Raw genomic sequence first — 21521 nt, 5'->3', positions numbered from 1 at the left:
GTTCCATCTAGCTCCCTCACTGTAAAGATTAGGAAGGATATATCTGAAAAGTGTTTATAACATTGGAAGGGATATTTATGTTACTTCACTAGTTCTGTGAGGTAGGATTATATTTTTTATTTTTATATATTGGTACATGAAGATTTTTGGTTTATAAAAATTTGGAATGTTATTCATTTAATATGTATTTCATACAATTTCATATATTTTAAAATAATTTTTTTAAACAAACTGCTTTCATTTGCATTTAGATGCATACATAAAAGACTTTGGAGCAGCAATATTCCCATCTTGTGGTCTTCAAAGGTACTGCTACTAAAGATTTTTAAAGCACTATTGAAATTTTTTTACAGCTTTAGGCATAGCTAGCTCTATGTAATTTTGGTACTTGTTCTGATAGGGGCTGTGAGCATGTCTTCTGTTTGAGAATTAACCTTCATAACAACTCTTGGTGGTTATATATAAGTCAGAGAGGATTTTTATTCTGTATCTGTGAAAAGAATATAAACACTCTAAAGAATTAACATCAAGGAGAATGAGAAAAGGTGTTTGATCAGTAGCTGCATGAAAATTAAAATAGACTATATTTGACCCAAGGCCTGTAGGTTTCCAACCTTGATCCAATGTTAGTACAGTACTTGGCTAATTCTTATTGCTAATGAAATTTTTATTATCAAAGATCATTATCTTTTAAGGACTATAGTAGGACTAAGGTGGTCTAAGAATGGGATTCTTTTTATTCCCTTCTTTTCCCATGGCGCCTCTCCTTAGCTATTTGCTCCCTTTCCTATTCAGTCAGACAATATACATTTTTAAAAGTGCTCATTATGTGTAGGTTTACTGGGACAGAAGTGAACCTACTTAATTACCCTCAGGAATATTCTTTCAAAAGAAATAAAATTTATATGTATACAAAATACAAAAGGTCATTTTGAGAGGGTGGCATGAGTAGCTAGGGCAGAGGTTAATCAAGGTCTGTGCAAAGGCCAAGGAATACAATGTGTGTTAGGAACAGCAATAGGGTTATTTAGAATAAAATCAGAAAGTGTGGAGGAAATAATATGTAATAATCCTGGAAAAGTAGATTGGAATCAGGTTGTGGAGGATTTTAAACAGAAAACCATCTGAAATTACAAATAACTAATTACTTTGGGGTAGAAAATTTAGATTTTTTTTTTCCCTGTTCCTCAGTATATAGAGTAACTTGGATCTACAGGTATAGTCAATATGTCTATTCCTAACATATACAGATGTCAGAAGCATTCAGGAAAACTTCTACAGAATGTAAAAAGAAATGGAGATAGATTCATTTGCCTTCTGTAATTCCCAAAGTTAGATTTGATTATCTTCTCTATATTCTTTGAAATTGATGAATTTCTTCCCATCTAACAGTGATGACACTGGTATTTGTAAAATATATGGTGTCCCACATTCTTAGTGCAGTTCAAAAAATATGTGCTAAGACAACAACAGCATATGTGGTTTTGAAAGGTTGGTTAGTGCAGAAACTAGTTTTTCAGTATGGTTAATAACAGGCAAGAATTAATCAAAATGTAGCCTATCTTTATAACAGATATCTTATAACAGGAAGTTTTTGTACAGATCACAAGCTTATGAAGTGCCCACCCTCTTAATTAGCATGGAATTTATTGAAACAATTAGATTTTGCTGTTAAACATTTTGCTATCTTAATTCAACACTTGTTAATAAAGACTCATATACTTGATTTCTCATTGTTTTACACATTTTTTGGCATTTTCTGCTAGTGTTCGCACATCAGTGTGTTCAGAGGTCACAGAGTCAGGTTCTTTGCAGTCATAATACCTGTCCTCATATATTTGTGTTGATCCAGAAAGTAAAAATTAGGGCCGTGAGTAGGAATATAAACAATAATAGCTTTTATATATTTTAGAATTTCAAAGCCCCCCCCCCTTTTAAAATTTTTAAAGCTTTTTATTTTCAAAACATATGCACAGATAATTTTTCAACATTGACTCTTGTATAGCCTTGTGTTTCAGCTTTTCTTATCCTTTCCTTCACCTCTCTCCTAGATGGCAAACAATCCAATATGTTATATATGTTAAATCCAGTATTTGTAAGCATTTATACAGTTCTTTCTGCACAAGAAAAATCAAATAAAAAAGGAAAGTAAATGAATAAGAAAACAAAATGCAAGAGAACAACAACAAAAAGAGAGATTTTATTATGTTGTGATCCACATTCAGTTCCCACAATCCTCACAAGAACATCAGTATTGTCAAAGCCCTTGGCTTACAATTTTAAGATAAGAAGGGCAGAGGAAGAAACTGATTCTTCCAGAAATTGCAGGATTTGCCTTAGGCCTCCCAGCCAGGTCTTTAAAATATTAAATTTATTGATACATATTGTTTCAACATGGTATTCATTTCTGAACAAAACTGAAAACACCCTTAAAAAGCACATTCCCTAAAAAAAAAAAAAAAAAAAAAAAAAACCCAAAAAAACTAATCAGTTGTTGAGAGAAAAGAAAGCTGTGTCCTTTAAATTAATGGTATGATACTAACATTAACTATTGTAATTGATTAGTTAGTTTTTTTCTATTTTGACTTCATTTACATGATTGTAATAATTCTATATATACTGCAGTTACTATGATTATTGTATACATAGTCACAGTTCATTTGGTTCTGCTTTTCTCATTATTTCCTAAAGTTTTCTCATCTGTTTCAAAATTCTCATTTGTCATGCTTTATGAGAGTAATATTTCATTCTATTATACCATAATTTATCTCATCACTCTTCAGTGTTTGGGCAAATATTTTATCACAAAAAAATGATTCTTTGAACATTTTTGTTCATATGGGTTTTTACCTTCCTTCAGTAACCTCCTTTTGATATGGTCCAAGTATGGGAATTTCTAGGTCAGCATGTATGACATTTATTAAACTTTTTTTTGGAGGGGCAATAATTCCAGATTCCCCTAGAGTTTGTTGAATTAATTCACAGCTCTACTAGCAGGGTTTCTTAAAATGGTGTGTTCTACAGTGCATTTCACTATCTTTTAGCTTCTTTGCATGCTTGATTTCATTACCCATATGACTTTCGGCAAGTTACTTCTGATAATAACTTTTTCCAAATTTTAATTGAAGAGGTTGGACCAGATGTCACTAAAAGTTTCATCCAAGTCTGAATCTATGAAATTATAAAATGTAATGAGATTATCTCAGTTTTAATTTATATTTTCTTAAATTATTAGTGCTGCTGAGCTTTTTTTGGAATGATTATTGATAATTATGCCTTTTTTTCCCCCTGAAGCAATTGGGGGTAAGTGATTTGACCAGGATCACACGGGGCATTATTATGTGAATTTCAACTTAGGTCCTCCTGGACTTCAGGGCTGGTGCTCTATCCACTGTGCTATCTAGCTATCCCAAATTATGCCTTTCTTTAAAAGAAAACCAAATCAAAACCCAAACATTTGTTTATATTCTTTGACCACTTTTTAAAAATCAGAACCCAACTATTTTGATTCCAACTTCAATAGACAAGACAGACTCTTGATATTGGAAAAAAAAATTATGATTTTATTCAGCCTAAAGAAATTTATAATTATAATTGCCCAATAGTAAAATGAGCTACTGGTTATAGTAGTAAGCTCATCATCACTAGAAAGATGTTTTAATAGAACTAGATAATGATCTGCATTATAGAAAGAATTTCTGAATTCATTTAGGTTGCATTAGATAAACTACAAAGTCTTACTCTTAAGGTCTTGGGTTTAATGAAACTTAATTCATGATGTTAATGGATGCTGTAAAGTAAGAAACATAAGGTATACAAAAAAGTTTAGCTAGAATGTGAAGAATGAAAATTTAATTTAGCAGAATCTAAGCTGTTACATATTTTGACTTTGTTTGTTTGTGTATCCCACAGCTTATTCCTCTTCCCAACTTTCCAATCCCCCCATCAGGAACACAAAGTCAAAGGTAATACATTTTCAGATGGACTTTAATGTGAAGAGAAATGCACTTTTAAATTGGTTCTATTTTGTTTAAATAAGATTTTACCCAATTTTTTCCCCCCTTATACTCTGTCATCTTTATGGTTTTAAAATTTCTACTAAATTTTAAATAATAAGTTTGACAAACATCTATCAATTACCTGCTTTGTGCAAAGTACTAGAAATACAAAAATGAAAAACAGCTTAGTCTTTGCTCTTAAATTTTTGCTTATCCGTTTTTATTGAGGAGGATAAGCTTCATCATGTCCTGCTACTATTAGGATCATATTAATATTAAATAAGTATGTATTGACTACTGTGAATATGTACTAAAGCACATGTCATGGGATATAGATCTCTTCTTACAATGTAATTATGAGTAATATAAGCAAAGACTACTCTGAAAATAATATATATGAATTCTCATTGTTTTTAATAGGTACAGAAGATCACAAAAAGTATATTAGAAAATTATGGTTCATATTTAAGAAATTATAGATCAAAGACATGTGGGCTACCCTTAATATGTGCTTCTAAGTGCCTGAACAGGATTTAAGTTCATTTTTCTTCATGCCCAGTTCTCTAGCTACTTTGCCATCTAGGGGTCTCTTTTTGTTGTAGTTAATGTACAGTTAGGAAACTACTACTAATGCAATTTGACAATTCTTCCGCAGCCTCTTGTATTTAAAGAGTTGCCTTTATCTTTTAAATATTCAATGTTTGTGCAAATTATGAGAAAGTCTTTTGGGCTGACTTTACCTATTATTGTTATGGAATCAAGGAATCTTAAAGTTGGAAATAACTTCAGGGAGTAGGGAGTGGGGAAACTTTTTTTCTGTCAAGGGCCATTTGAATATTTATAAACATCATTCGAAGGCCATACCAAATTATCAAAGAGCTATGGGAGGTTGTTGTACTTTGCTTTCATTTCCTCCTTGCTTGCTTTAGCAAATGATTCCTATGAGCTAGATGTTTCCCAACCTGATCTAATACAGTTATAATTGATTAAGGTCTTTCTATATGATATTCTTGAAAAGTAACCCACCTTTTGCTTTAAAGATCTCCAAAGAGGGGGAACCTGAGACAACTCATTTTCTTCTCTTCCTCCTCCTCCTACTCACTCAACAAAAATGACTGCCTTTATTAAAGGGAAAACACATGGGTTGGGCTTCCTGTTCCTCATGTAATGTTAACTATATATGTTCAGTATATCATGATTCCTCAAAGAAAAGCATATTGTGTTAAGCAAAACTTTTATTTTTTGCTTACAAACCACTTTCCTAGTCTTTGCCTATTTTAATATTTCCTAAGATTGCATTAGATTTCCACTTTTATGTCACACATTTTTCATATCACAAAGGTTATAATCTATTAAAATACTACTCTTTTAAAAATAATCAACTGTTTAGGCTATGTTTTATTTATTGCATTTGAGAATTAAACCCAAGTGTAATTAGTCCTATTAAATTCTGCCCTAATAGATTTAGTGCAGTTCAGCTCAGTGTTTTGGTTTTCAAGTTATTTTAGGAGTTTAGATCTTTACTTTTTCTTTCAGAATGTTAGCTTTCTTTTCCAGCTATGTATTCTTTACAGATTTGTCAAGTATTTAATTTATATCTTTATTCAGTACATTGATAAAAATTTAAATACCTTTAGGCTATTTCTCTACTTAGTATTATTTTATTAATATATAATGGAAATATGAATTAATTGTTTATTATAAATAAAGGGTACTTTTGTAAAGATGGGTATGGTATTGCATTTTTTTTTTAAATTGTTATTTTGGGGTCCTTAGAAGAGGCAATATGATGTAGAGGAAAAAATGATAGACAGTCTTAAAGGGCCTGGATTCTGTCTTTCCTGTGTCATTGAATGACTTAGAGAAAAATCACTTACCATTGGACCTCATTTATCTTTATTTGTAAGGACATAAGCATCTGTTACATAAGAACTTAACCAGATTTTCCTTTTCCTGTTGAGTATACTAGTATTTTTCCAATGATCCTTGATTCTTTTTCATTCAAATAACTCCTTGTTGCATTTGAAGCACTTCATAGTCTGGTTCAAAACTGCCTTTCCAACCTTTTCTCAGATTTCATACAAATTTCCTTTTTTTTTTTTTTTTTTTTTAAATGAGGGGCAGCTAGGTGGTACAATGGATAAAGCATCAGCTCTGAAGTCAGGAGGACCTGAGTTCAAATTTGGACTCAGACATTTAACACTTCCCAGCTGTGTGACCCTGGGCAAGTCACTTAACCCCAATTGCCTCAGCAAAAAACAAATATAATAATAAAATAAAATAAAATGAACCAGGTCATTATTTCTTATGGCATAGTAGTATTCCTTCATAATCCTGTATCATAATTTATTTAGCCATTCCCCAATTGGGGGCATCCCTTCAATTTTCACTTCTTTGCTCCACAAAGAGAGCTACTTTAAATATTTTAGAACATAAAAGTTCTTCTCCTTTTTTTCTAATCACCTTGGACAACAGACCTAATTGTGGTATTGCTGAGTCAAGGAATAGACAGAGTATTATGCCTGTTTGGTGATAATTCCAGATTACACTCCAAAATTGTTGGATCATTTTACAGTCCACTGGCAGTGAATTTGTGTTACAGTTTTTCACTTCTGAATTGCTCTGCTCTTATGACTTCTCCTCTATGCCCATCTCATCTATCTTGATCTTTCCATCATTCCTAAGTGTTACATTTTCATGAATGAGAACTCTGAAACCTTTTATGTAGTCATAATATTTGATCATTTCATCTCTCCCTAAAATCTTAATCATGTTATACCACAGTCTCCTTTATATGCTCATTTGTCCAGTCATTTTGGTCTATGAATTCTTCAAAATTTTTTGTTTTCTTGTTTCTGCCTTGATACTACCTTTCCACTTTTCTGCTCATTTGCCTCTTGGAATTCCTTGGTTTCTTTTTTATTGTGAGTTGGTACATTCAGCAACCTTTGTCTTCCTATCCAAAATTTCTGCTTTGTATGTGTCTTGTGTAAAAATGTTGTTTTTCTAATAAAGAGTAAGGAATTTGAGTTCAGGAACTGTTTCAATTGTGTTTTTATCTCCTTTGTTTTGTTTTGTTTTTGACCTGTGCAGTTTGGCTTCCAGTCTCACCATTCATCTAACTGTCCTCTCCAAAGTTGCCATTGAACTCTTAATTGCCAAATCTAATGCATTTTTCTTATTCTTCATCCTTTTTAAACTTTGCAGTTATTGAAAGTGGATTAATCTCTTGATACTACCTTCTTTTTTTAGGTTTAGTAATCTCTGGCTCTCCTTCTACCTTACTACTCTGTCTAAATCTCCTTTTCTAGATCTTCATCCAAGTAGTGACTGTTACTTGTGAATGTCTTCAAAAGCTGAGTTGCTTCTTCCTTCCTTTGTTCATCCCTCTTCCCTTTCTGTTTTCTTCCTCTCTTCTTCTCTCTTACCTCTTCTGCTTTTCCCTTCCTTCCAACCTTGCGCTAGATATATGTGATATAGATAACTTGATATAGATATATAAGTGAAATCATATGATACATTCTTCCATATTTTCAGTTCTTTTTCTGGAGGTGGGTAGCCTCTTCCTTCACAGGTTCTTTGTTGATTTGAATATTCCTATAACTTAGTCATTCACAATTTTTCTTCAAACAATATAACTGTTACTGTATACAACCTTCTCTGTCTCTACTTCTTTTTCATAATTATGCAAGTCTTAACATATTTTCCTAAAATCAATCTGCTCATTTCTTATGGAACAGTAATATTCCATCACAATCACATACAATTTATTCAGTCATTCCCTAGTTGTTGGGCATTATATCCCTTCAATTTCCTTTTTTTTTTTTTGCTACTACAAAGAAAACCGCTTTAAATATTTTAGAACATACAGGTTTTTCCCAGACCACCTTGGATGTGTTCTTATGCAAAATTATTCCTTGGCCGGATAAATTCCTAACTAACCATTGAAAGAAGCATGTTTAGTACTAATAACAATATTTCAACTAATACTTAATCTCCATTTATATTGTTTTTATGGGGGAAATACTTCCTGAATAGGTAGGTTTCCCCCCAGCAATGAGTCCTTATCTTATTGAGGTGTAGGGTGTAAAAGAGGACTAATTAATATTCTGTGTGTTAACAAGAGAAAGCAGCTTTTAAAAATTGATCAGAATCCAGATATTCTGAATTGGGGAAACACTACTATGAATTTTATTTGATTTGGGCATTCTGATTTTGTGAATACTCTGAAAGTTGTCTTCAATTTATTTATATGGAGACCTGAGTCAAAACAATTTAATGTGTTGTTAGATTGTATTTGCATTAGAACTTTGACAATACATAAATAAATTGAATTTAAATTTTAAAAACTGAAATAAGCATCATTCTTTTTGAGAATTCTTGGTGAGGATAATGAGGGAAATTATTTGTAAAAATGTTATTTCTGTGAACTAGTAGGTTGTGCAGTAAAAATAAATCAGAATAAAAAATTCATTTTCTTGGCTGTGGGCTTTCCAAACTTTTGATATAGATTTTTGTCAGTGTTTATCAGTTGCTCTGCAAAAAAATTTATCATCTGGTAGCCATTCTTCAGGTGATTAACCTTTCCGGACTTAGCTAGGTAGTAGGATGATGCTTAAATAAAAGACATTTGGTGCTGCTAAGACCTTTTCTGCTTTGGTTAGATTTATTAGAGCTTGTGCTGGTATGATAGTCTTTGAGAACCTGGTTTCTTGTGCCACAGTGAGGTATAGTTGCATTAATGACAGTAAGGTGATAAATGTAGAGTAATTTTGAAAGTGTGCATAGCTATAAAATATTTTTAAATATGGGTGGAGCTACTGTTAAAGGGATATCCCTATAGCTTCTAATTGAGATGTTAGGGTAAGCCTTATGAAACTTTTACTGATAATATCATAAGACTTAAAATAGTATAGACATGCAGTTAAATTTTAGTTTTTACCACATTTCTTTAACCAAATTTGGTTTCCCAAATCAAATCAGATGTTTATTATGATGAAATGTCCAAATCTTTGACAAAGTACTTTTCTTATGACTTTTTTTTTTATTGTAGAAATGTGTTTTAATCACATCAAACATTTGCTTGGCATGATAAGAAATGCAAATTTTGTATTGAAACTTAGAAGAATACCAGATGTTTTGAAACTTTCAAACATACCTTCAAGAACATTGTGCCTGATGATTTCATAATGAATAATGTATTCAGTATAACATTTCTCATCTTATTTCCATCTGGTGCCTGAGCCACTGGGTTATCTTATGGAAGTGTATTGAAACAGTGTGGTGTGATAGCTGTTATATAATGAACTGGGGCTTGTCTTTAACTGTCATATCCTACAAAGAACCTGTTTTCAATGAGTTAAATAATTGTATTGAATGTTACAAAATATATAAATTAAAATTTGGTAGAAAATGTGTACATGTTTTTTAACATTAACTTTTTTCCCCAAAGTTTGTATAGAAGCAGAGTAATATTTCAGAATTTTCCTTTTCTTTTCTTTTTCTTTTTTTTTTTAAACAACAGATAGAGGGACAAGAGCAGAAACACCAGCACTGGCTATAGGTAAGTTAAATCTTTGTGACTATATTATTATTCAGTTGTACATTATAATTTAAAATTTTAAAAAGCATTACCTAATTATAGTTTAAAGGGGAATTTCCACTCTTAACTAATTTAGAACTTACTAAAAGTCTTACTTACAGAGAACCAGTTTTTTTGATTCTTGGCTTAAAGTAGGAAATATGGTAATATATTGAAACTTTTATTTTTTCCCTGCTTTCTTGAGAAATGGGACGGAAGCATGTTTTTTCTTGATAACTGAATTAATTTCAACAGCTTTTCAGCTGTAAATAATACAGTTGTTAAGAGCAACTCAAGTTTTGTAGTTTTCAAAGTTCTCCTTTTCCCTTGGGAGAGCTGGTATATATCTGTGTGTTTGTATATGTGTATATATAGACACACACATACATACATACATACATATTTAAATGAGAGACCAATTACAGTTTAACCTAATGATTTGTGGTCTTTGTTTACATATTTCTCAATTTTAAAAATTCATTGCTCTTTTTATGTGTTTCCTATTCATTCATATGACCAAAAGAGTAGATTCCATTTTGAATCTTTTTCTTAACCCTATTTCTCAGTTTTATATCTTGTAATAGGGATGTTAAATTTTTAAAAAACCCCTACTAACCAGTCCATCAAGATAAATGTGGCAACTATTTGTATACTGTTAAAATTTTTTTTAATCATTTTATACATGCCATGTATCAACTGGATGACTGGTTTTCCATTACCTGGATTTCCTGATAGTTATTCAAACCACAAGTCTCTCTTTAGTCTGCTATGGAATAATGCATTGTATATTTAATATTTTGTTTAATAATTTGATTAATGAAAATTTTCTTGTACTTTTTGTTCTTTTATGCCTTTTTCCCCCTAGTATGTGTTTTTCTAAATTATGGGTATTTGTGCTTTACCCTTAATCTAAGTTATTATTCTGAAGAAGTAATAATAGCTTTAAAATTTATTGGTTTGTGTTCTAAATAATCGTCTAGTCTAAATCTTTAAAGCTTTTCCCAACATTTTTTCATCCTTTGAAATTTTGGTCTCAGGGCAGCAGTGGTAGCAAACAATATTTTCCTGTTACATTAATATGAAAATAATATGTTCACTATGAACAGAAGGTAATGCCTACCCAAATATGTTGCACTTGAGATTTATACTTGCTGTACAATGTCAGTTATTTGACCATTTTATAGAAAGATCTTTAAAAGAGTGGTATAGTTTCATCAGTGTAGACACCTCTCTGTTGTATAGATTGCTAGCCATCCATACATTAATAGAGGGCTCCCTAGCTTTTGTGGCTAAAAATAGTTCATTTGTAGCTTAAGGGTGGGATAAAGAACCTCTCCAACCTTAGCTAGATTAGTTCTCAGTTGACAAATATGATATTGAAGTACATATTTGAAAACTTTGTATCTTTATAGAACAACACTTAGTATCTTGGTGTATCTTCAGAAAAGACTCTTAGGTAGTCTTTTATGATGGAAAGAGAACTATCTGTCTGAACTAATACTCAGGAGACCTGTTATCTCAGTTTCAATAGTATTAATTAGCTTAATGACCTTGGGTGCGCCACTTATCCTCTTTGAGAGTCATTTATAAAATTAGGGTGTTTAGTACGGTGATCTTTAATGGTCCTCTATAGCTCTAAAGTTTTATTATTCTTGTTAAGCATAATTAACCTTTTATTTCTGGGATTCTAATGTAGAAAAGCCAGTGTTACACAATATGTAACAATTGTATAGATGATATCAAGTCTTTGTTATTGACTTTATAAAATATTTTTATGTTTTCAAAGTTTTAATTTGAGAATTTACCTTACCAGAGAAGTTATTGATATTGAAAAACTTCCTGTTCCAAATATATTAGACTAGAGTTTGTATAATAGTTTTGTTGTATTTAATTTGTTAATCATTGAAGATGAAGCTTACATTATCTACACTTTAGATCCTCTTAATAAATTTCCAGAAGAAGAACTGTCCAAAGTCCTTGAGACCATTTTCCTCAAGGACACAAGCAAAAGTTTATCTACTCAATGACAAATATTTGTTGGGAATCTGTTGTGGGGATGGCACTGTATCACACGTAGTGTGGTAGATAAAAAGAATAATTTCCCTAGTAGGTTAGTGATCTAGTTGGGGAATTAAGGAATAGACATGTTAAAGTTGTGTGTAGAAATATACACATTTGAATAGATGTCTTGAAACTCTGGTAGAGATCTCAGATTCAGGCAACATAAAATAGGAAAGCAATTCTAAAATTTCCTTTTTTGTATTCTTCCTTGGAATTTGTTTTAAAATTGTTTTTTAAAAAGCTACCTACTATTTTTTTTTTTTTTTAAAGATCAATTCATCTTTACCCAGCAGGGAAATAGTAGAAAAGGGCATAAGGAAAAGGGCACATAGGAGAAGGGAAATAAGAGTGGGAAAATAGATTGAGGGATCCTGTGGTCAGAAATAAAAAAGATTATTAAAGAGGGAATAGGGTAAAATAGAGAAGGATAAGTATGATAAAATAGTATGGAGGGAAATATATAATTGTGCAATGTAAATGGGATAACATTTAGTGAGAAGTAGACAGCATAAAACAAAAGTAAACAGCAGAATGGATTAGGAACTAGAATTCAGTAATATGTTCTTTACCAGAAATACTTCAAACAGAAATCTATATATAGAATTAAAATAGGGGGCTAGATCAGAATCTGTTTTGTTTTAAAGAAAAAAATTTAAGGGTGGCAAATCATCTCAGACAAAGCAAATGCAGAATTATACTTAAAGAAATAAACATTCAAGGTATATTTTGTTTAAACATATCATGGACAATAAATTATAGTATTGGACATATGTGCACCAAATGTCAGTGTGGCATTTTAAAAAGGTTCAAGAAATGTAATTTCTGGGTAATTTAATCATTCTGTTAATAATTCCAATTCACTTATTAATAAATGGATGGTCATTTGGCTCTTACACCAAAGACTCCATGTGGTGATAGGCTCACAGTTTATATGTCTATTATATAGGACATGTTCCTGAGAGATGGCAGTCAATACTGATTGGTTAATAGTTAAAAGAGAACATGAATATTATAATGGGAGGGTGGGCTACATTACAATGAGGGTCTTGGGGTTTATGATTTTGATCACAGTCATAGAGATATATTAACAGAGAGGCCTGTCTGAGCAAACACAGTGATTAAGACTTACACATCCATTAACCTAAATTTTGAATTTCTTTTACTGTCTGATTAGAACTTGATCTGGGTATGTCCCACACTGGTTGTTTTCTGGATGAGCAAGTAGATAAGGGGAAAAACATTAGTCCTAATATGATAATTATTAATAAATAATCATTTTCCACACATAGCGTCTAAATTCTTAAGGGAAAAGTTGAGTTACAGAAAAAAAATAAACTAAATCTCAGAACTAGATAAATCTAATACTAAAGTAAAATAAGAAAAAAGTTAGTAATTTGAATAGATTTTTAAAAATATATATATATATAGCTTTTAATTTACAAGATATATGAATGGGTAATTTTTCAGCATTGACAGTTGCAAAAGCTTTTGTTCCAACTTTTCCCCTCCTTCCCCCCATCCCTTCCCCCAGATGGCAGGTTGACCAATACATGTCAAATATGTTAAAGTATAAGTCAAATACAATATATGTATACATGTCCATACAGTTATTTTGCTGTACAAAAAGAGTCGGACTTTGAAGTAGTGTACAGTTAGCCTGTGAAGGAAATCGAAAATGCAGGTGGACAAAAATAGAGGGATTGGGAATTCTATGTAATGGTTCATAGCCATCTCCCAGAGTTCTTTTGGTGGGTGAAGCTGCTCTATTGAAACTGATTTGCTTCATTTCATTGTTAAAGAGGACCACATCCATCAGAATTGATCATCATATAGTATTGTTGTTGAAGTATACAATGATCTCCTGGTCCTGCTCATTTCACTCAGGATCAGTTCACGTAAGTCATTCCAGGTCTTTCTGAAATCATCCTGCTGGTCATTTCTTACAGAGTAATAATATTCCATAACATTCATATACCACAATTTATTCAGCAATTCTCCAATTGATGGGCATCCACTCAGTTTCCAGTCTTTAGCCACTACAAAGAGGGCTGCCACAAACATTGAATAGAATTTTTAAAAAGTTAAAACTGATAGGCCTCTGAAGAATGTTGAATGGAAATATAATGGAATTTTTGTATTTCTCATCTTTACAAAAATTGACCATGTATTAGTGCATAAAAAGCTTTCATTCAATTATAGCAAAGTAGAAATATTAAATGAACTTTCTGACCATTATACAATAAATTACATTTAATAAGAGATCTTAAAGCATACATTAACATTTAATTGGACACTCAATAGCAATTCCAAAGAATGTATGAGTGAAAGAACTTTCATAGAAACAATAGTTTCACTAAAGATGATGACAGCAATGAGACAACATACCAAACTTTAAGAAATATAGCCAAAACCATGTTAAGGGACAGGTCAATTCTCTGAGAGCCTCCACAGCTGTGGATCATAACATTTGAAGGAGTTTAAAGACAGCCTTTGCTGACATAGGTGTTGTGGACTGGAAACGAGATAAATTGGAGGCAGAGAGAAGAGGAGAGAGGTCAAGACAGCACAATGGTCTCTCAGTCAGAGAGGTCAGAGAACAATAACTGCCTCTCAGTCTCCTTGTATCATCCTGTCACAAGAGGAGATCCATTCTGGGTTGGATCACCAAGCAGCCACTATTAGGTGACTCTCATGTATTTCAGCAGCTTTCCTGTATATTCCAACAAAACAGTACTTAGAAAATTTTTATTTCTGAAAAATTTCATCAGTCAAAAAGAAAGGACAACAAATTGGACATACAACTAAAAAAATTTAGAAAACTAGCAAATTAAACATTAAAGTAGAAATGCTGCAAATCAAGGGAGAGATTGACAACATTGAAAGTTAAAAACAAACATATTGAACTTAATAAGTAAAATGAGGATCTGGCTATTTGAAAAACAAAACAAAGAACAACTTAATAAAACATGCAAAATATTAATTTTATTTTTTAAAGGAAAGAAAAAAGTCAAATTATATCAAAAATGAAAAAGATGAATTCATAATTAGTGAAGAGGAAATAAAAGGAATTATTAGGAGTTATTTTGTCTAATTTACGCCAATAAATAAGACTAACAATTTAAATGATTAGATTGTACTTAAAAATATATTTATAAATTACCCAGATGAACAGGACAAAAAATAGGATACTTAACTCTATCTTTGGAAAAGGTATCAAACAAGACATAAATACATCCCCTAATGGGGGCAAACCAAGAAGAGATGGATTTGCAAACACATTCCACTAAACATTTACAAAGAAATTAATTCCAGTACTACATAAATTGTTAGAAAATATAAGTAAAGAATCCTACCACAAGTCTGTGGCATAAATATGGCATGGTTATTTAAACTAGGAAAAGCCCAAATGGGGAGGGCAAAAAACTAGACCAATTTTCTTATGAAATATTGAGGCAAAAATCATAGATAAAACAAGGAGATTGCATCAATATATCGTGAAGATCATGCACAATGACCAGGCTGGATTTTATGTACCAGGAATGAAGGACTGAATCAGTATTAGGAAAATGACCACATCAATCGCAAAAGCAACAAAAATTATATGAGTATTTCAGTAGATGGAGAAAAACTTTTGACAAAGTAAGCACCTGTTCTTTTTAAAAACACGAGACTAATTGGAGCTGTTCCTTAAAATGATAAACTTTTACCTAAAAACAAAAACCAGTGTCATCTATAATGGGGATAAACTAGGCCCTTTCTAGGAAGTCCTTGGGTGAAACTGGAGTATCCATATCACTATTATTATTTGTTATTGTTCTAGAAATGCTAGCTATAACAATAAGAAAAGGAAAAAAAAAGTTGAAGGAATTAACATGGATAGTGAGGAAACTACCCTCGCCTTTTTGCACGTTATGATAGTCTATTTAGACACTCTAGAGAGTCAACTAAGAAACTAAATGAAACAATTACAATTTTAGTAGTGTTGTGGTATTTCTAAGTCCTCATATCAGCATTTTTATATTTTGCCAACAAAACAAAAAAATGAAAATTTTCATTTAAAATGACTAATAATAGGGTGAAATGTTTGTGAATCTTACCTTCCAAGACATACAAAAACATATATGAATACAATTACCAAATATTCTTTACACAAATAAAGAAATCTAAGCAACTGGAGAAAAGGCCAATGAGTAAGTCAGCCCAATATAATTAAAATAATACTACTAAAATGAGTTCATCTAAGTGCCTTGTTAATCAAATTACAAAAGGATTATTGTATAAAAATAGAAAAAAATAATAAAATTCATTTGGAGGAACCAAAAATCAAGAATTTCAGGGGAATTAGGGGGGAAAAATGAGAAAGTAGGGTCCTAGCAGTGCCAGATCTTAAACTAAGCTTAAGTTCTGTAAACATGAAAATAATTTGGTCCTGGGTTAGAAATAAAAAAGTTTGTGATCATTGGAACATATTAGGTACACAGTAGTATACCAAAGCAAATGAGTATATTTCACCTATTGTTTGATAAACCCAATAATTCCAACTATTAGGGCAAGAACTCATTATTTGGCAAAAAATTTGGGAAAAATGAAAAGTAGTCTGGTAGAAACTGGGCAGACCAACATCCTAAACCATATCTCAAGATAAAGCTCAAAATAGGTATGTGCAAAGGAGGGAATTAAGTAGATTAATAGATTCTGGAAGAAATTACCTATCAGATCTCTAGAAATAAGAGTTCTTGACAAAATGAGATTGAGGGGTTCATGAAATGAATAATTTTAATAACAAAAAATTTTTACACTAACAAAATAGTAATTTAGTAGAACTAAAATTGGAAAGTAAACTGAGGGGGGACGAAAGCATCTTTATAGTTAATTTATATGACAAAATTCTCCTTTCTTACATATACAGGGGGACTAAGTCAAATTTATAAGAATCGGAGCCATTTTCTAATTGATATGAATAGAGAGTTTTCAGAAGAAATCATGGCTGATGAAATCCTGGGTAACTAAATAGGGTTGGCAGAGAAAGACTGAAGTACTGCTAAGATTGCCTCTCTGAGGCAAGCAGTGAAACAAGATCAGTTCCCATCCGTGTGGAGATTTTGGGAAATCCCACCTTACTATATCAGAAAGCCAAGTTAAGGTTTAATTCCCCTGTAAATTCTGTCCATTGCCTATGTCATCTTTGTTAAATGCTTTTAACTTAGCATCCTACCCTATTCCTCCTGGTGTCTTTCTCTTTATTATAGATAATTAACTCTTTTTGTCTATTAAAGTTCTCTATGGATTTAGCCTTCCAGTTAATGGTATGTTTCCACCTCATGGCATATTCTCTTTCTCCTGATTAATTGTGAGTTCTGCTGGGGAACTTGTCTTTTCCATTGTTAATTGGTGAAACTCCTTTGCTTGCTGATTTCTGTGTTCTCTCAATACTGTTTCATATTTATCACTCCTGATTTCTATTTTACTACTTCATTTTGTCTATAAACTCTTCTCTTAAATAAATGTACCTTTTGGTAACAAAAAAGCCACTTTCAGTTCTTCACATGTGCTTTTGCAACTTACATTTGTATTTGAACTAAGGATTGTTATCCCAATCTCATCATTTGGTTCTGAATCCTGACTTCATCAGTGATTATCAATAATCCTGTGACAAAATGCTTTAAATCATTAATAATTAGAGAAGTCCAAATTAAAAGAACTCTGAAGTATTACCTCACAGCCATAAGATTGGCTACAATAACAAAAAAGGAAATTGACAGATTTTGGAGGGATTATATGAAAACAGGTACGCTAATGCATTGTTGGTGGAGCTGTGAACTAATTCAATCATTCTGGAACTGTGCCCCCAAAGTTATTATACTGGGCATAGATCCAAGCAATACTATTACTGGCTGTATATCCCAAAGAGATAAAAGGAAAAAAGACTTACATGTACAAAAATATATCAACTTTGATAATCTTACTGTGATTAATACTATGACCAGTCACAATTCCAAAGGACTCGTGTTGAATATGTAATCCACAACCAGACCTCAGAGCACAGATTGAAATGCTTGTTTTGCATGACTACATTTTAGTTTTCGGTTTTGTTTTTTCTTGTTTTCTCAATGGATGGGAGAGAGAGAATTTGGAACTGAAAATAAAATTTTAAAAAGAAAAATAGGAAAAAAATTTAGCTATCTAAAAATTTAGCTCTCCTCTACATGGCAAGTTGTCCAATATATGTTAAATCTAATATATGCATACATATTTATATAATTATGCCACACAAGAAAAAAAGAGAAGCAAAATAAAATGCAAGCAAACAACAACAAAAAGAGTGAAACTACACTCAGTTCCCACAGTCCTCTCTCTGGGTGTAGATGGCTCTCTTCATCACTGAACAATTGGAACTGGTTTGAATCATCTCATTGTTGAAGAAAACCGTGTCCATCAGAATTGGTCATCGTATAATCTTCTTGTTGCCTTGTAAAATGATCTCCCAGTTCTGATCATTTCACTCAGCATCAATTCATGTAAGTCTCTCCAGGTCTCTCTGAAATCATCCTGTTGGTCATTTCTTGCAGAACAATAACATGCATATATACCACAATTTATTTAGCCATTCTCCAATTGATGGGCAGCCATTCAGTTTCCAGTTTCTTGCTACTATAAAAAGGGCTGCCACAAACATTTTTACACACGTGGATCTCTTTTCCTCCTTTAAGATCTTTTTGGGATATAAGCCCACTAGAAACACTGCTGGATCAAAGGGGATGCATGTTTCCTTTTTGAGCATAGTTCCAAATTGCTCTCCAGAATGTCTAGTTCCATTCACAATTCCATCAACAATGTGTTATTACCCCAGTTTTCCCATATCCTCTCAAACATACGTCATTATATTTTCCTATCACCTTAGCCAATCTGAAGGGGTATGGAGTGGTATCTCAAAGTTGTCTTAATTTGTATTTCTCTGCTCAGTAGTGATGTAGAGCACCTTTTCATATGACTAGAAATAATTTCAATTTCTTCACCTTAAAATTGGGTGTTCTTATCCTTTGACCATTTATTAATTGGAGAATGGCTTGAATTCTTATAAATTTGAGTCAGTTCTCTATATATTTTAGAAATGAGGCCTTTGTCAGAACCTTTGAATGTAAAAATGTTTTTCCAGTTTGCTTCCCTTCTAATCTTGTCTGCATTAGTTTTGTTTGTACAAAAGCTTTTTAACATAATATAATCAAAGTTATCTATTTTGTGATCAGTAATGATTTCCAGTTCTTCTTTAGTCACAAATTCCTTCCTCCACAGATCTGAGAGGTAAACTAGCCTATGTTCTTCTAATGTATTTATAATATCATTCTTTATGTCTAGATCATGAACCCATTTCAACCTTATCTTGGTATACATTGTTGTGTGTGTCGATGTCTAGTTTCTGCCATACTGAAAGTAGTATTTTCCCAAGCAGTTTTCCCAGCAGTTTTTTTCAAATAATGAGTTCTTATCCCCAAAGCTGGGGTCTTTGGTTTTGTCAAACACTAGATTACTATAGTCATTGAGTATTTTGTCCTATGAACCTAACCTTTCCACTGATCTACTATTCTATTTCTTAGCCAGTACCAAATGGTTTTCATGACTGCTGAGAAGCACAAGTTCTTAACCACTTTTGTGTCATAGAATCCTTTAACAGTCTAGTGAAGCCTATGGATCTCTTCTGAGAATAAAATAAAATTCATAGGATTGAAAAGTTAGCCAATTATGTTGAAATAGGTATTAAGATATTTCAAAAAACAAATGCATGGGCCCTAGGTTAAGAACCTTAGAATTAGAGTTGTTACTAACTTATGTTTATAACTAGATTGGCTTAAAATTAGTTTCAGTTGTAGTTGCTTTAAACCTGTATGTTTTAAGTTATGTGTCAGGCCTTGTTAAGTGCTGAGGTTGCAAAGAAAGGCAAAAACTTGGGTTTCTGCTATTAAAAGAGCTCACAGCTTAAGGAAGCTGACAAGATGTTGAGACACAGTATACATCCAAAATACAGTCTCTCAGCAGGAAGACATTAACTAGCAAAGGGATCTGTGTGGGGGTGGGAAGGGAAGAAACAGTACCAAGAAAGACCTCCTGTAGAAGGGGAGATCCAAGCTGAGAGCCAAAAAGCAGAAGTGAATAAGAGCATTCTAAGAATGGAATGCAGAAGAGCAGTTAAGTTATTGTTTTGTGTTGCCATACTTAATGTCAGTCTCATGTACCAACTTGTAGTTTAGTGTTTATATCATGGAACAGCCTAATTTCAATTTCCAAGTCTTAAATATATAAGAAATGAATGTAAAAAAAGCAGCAGCATGTGCTTGTCAAACAGTTCTAATATAAGTTTATACACTTTAAGCCCTAAAACTAAGGTTGACAATGAATAGTATTTAAACTTTATTGCATGTTATTTTTACAAAATATTTTGTTTTCTTTGAACAGTTAATGTAAATAGATTCTAATTTTCTAGTCAGAACTGTTCATTATTAAATGAACAAGGAATTAGAAAATGAGTTTCCCAGTTGATTTTGGAGCAACTTGTATGAGAAGTTTAATTGTACTGTATGTAGAAAAAGCATAGACTTCAACATCAGAGGACCAGAGTTCAAACATAATCTTTGCTAGTTACTTCCTGTGAAACCCTAGATAGGTCAATTCAACTGATCTTTTAATCCTTTCTTTAATTTTTGTTTAGATTTATATGCTTTATATACTTACATATTAAGATTTGTTGTTTTTCTTTTAAATATTAGGTTATAGGAGGTATACTCTAACTGTAGTTGGTACAGTTTCTCATACTCGGTCTGTTGTACCACAGTTCCCTTTTATTGTCCTGATTCAGTTTTCCCAATTATCCTAACTCAGTTTCCCTAAATTGTCCTGCCTTGGTTTCCCTGAATTGTTCTGCCTCTGTTCCTAAATGTTCTGCTCAATCCTGTAACACCACCCCCCCTTCTAATCATGATGATCCAGGTAAGAAGACCTTCTATCTTAGACATCATCAGACTGTCTGGTGCCTCCCCCCATCTGTCATTGTTCTTCTTTATCCCAACTTATCAGAATGTTAGGTGCCTCCTCCTACTTGTCAGAACTGGATTGATAGTCCATTCCAGATCTCAGTGCACTGACTCTACCCCTGCCTCTGTCTACCTCTGTAGCTAAGCCCGCGTGCGCGCGTGTGTGTGTGTGTGTGTGTGTGTGTGTGTGATGGAGAACTCACATTGGCTGCTGGATGCTTTGGACATCAGCCCTGGGGGCAGCATACCCCCAGCACAATCTCTCCCTTTCAAATAAAATATTAAAAATTCTCTTATCTGTATCTTGCCTCAGTTTTTCCGGCATTACAGGTCCCCAACGCCATGCATGCTTCTTTACCATAGTCCACTATTTCTTATGATTTCACTGAGGCAGAGGTGTTTTATCATTCCCCCCCCAAAAAAATGCATATGCCATATGCTTGATAATAATATGATAGTAAATGGTGTCTATAAGAAAAAATGATATGAGAAAGAAGACCTCTGAAGTCTCTTTTCCCAATAATCCAGTGGTCCTCAAAGCAGGAATCAAAACAGTCAACAAATATTTATGCCTCTCACTGTGAATTCGGGAGATACAAAACTAAAACAAAACAATTTCTGACCTTGAAGAATTTAGATTTTTAAGGGGGAAACTTCTCCGCACATATTTGCAAGGCATGTGCAAAAGCACATTTGGCCTGAAAGTCATTGGTTGGAATAAGAAAAAGACCTTTTATAGTAGACAGCACTTGCTGTTTTGTGAAGGAATCCAAGGGAATTCCAAGAGGCAGAGGTAGGAAGGAAGATTATTCTAGGCATGTGGAAAATGAATACAAAGATATAGTGAAAGGATAT

The 21521-nt window shown here is 32.5% G+C and overlaps 1 protein-coding gene across 2 annotated transcripts in view; it reads left to right on the top strand.

Moving 5' to 3' along the window:
- Window positions 1-291: 291 nt before the first annotated feature.
- The window catches only part of CYRIB (CYFIP related Rac1 interactor B), a 71514-nt gene continuing 50284 nt past the window's right edge, over window positions 292-21521 (top strand). For both annotated transcript variants that reach the window (XM_003760386.4, XM_031947197.1), the window contains exons 1-3: window positions 292-306; window positions 3913-3965; window positions 9523-9561. The gene's annotated coding sequence lies outside the window, so the exon portion shown is untranslated. The remainder of the gene's footprint in view (window positions 307-3912; window positions 3966-9522; window positions 9562-21521) is intronic.

Source organism: Sarcophilus harrisii, chromosome 1 (assembly GCF_902635505.1).
Source record: "Sarcophilus harrisii chromosome 1, mSarHar1.11, whole genome shotgun sequence".
Taxonomy (NCBI): Eukaryota; Metazoa; Chordata; class Mammalia; order Dasyuromorphia; family Dasyuridae; genus Sarcophilus; species Sarcophilus harrisii.
The sequence above is the reverse complement of the archived record's forward strand: the minus strand, read 5'-3'. Positions and strand labels throughout refer to the sequence as shown.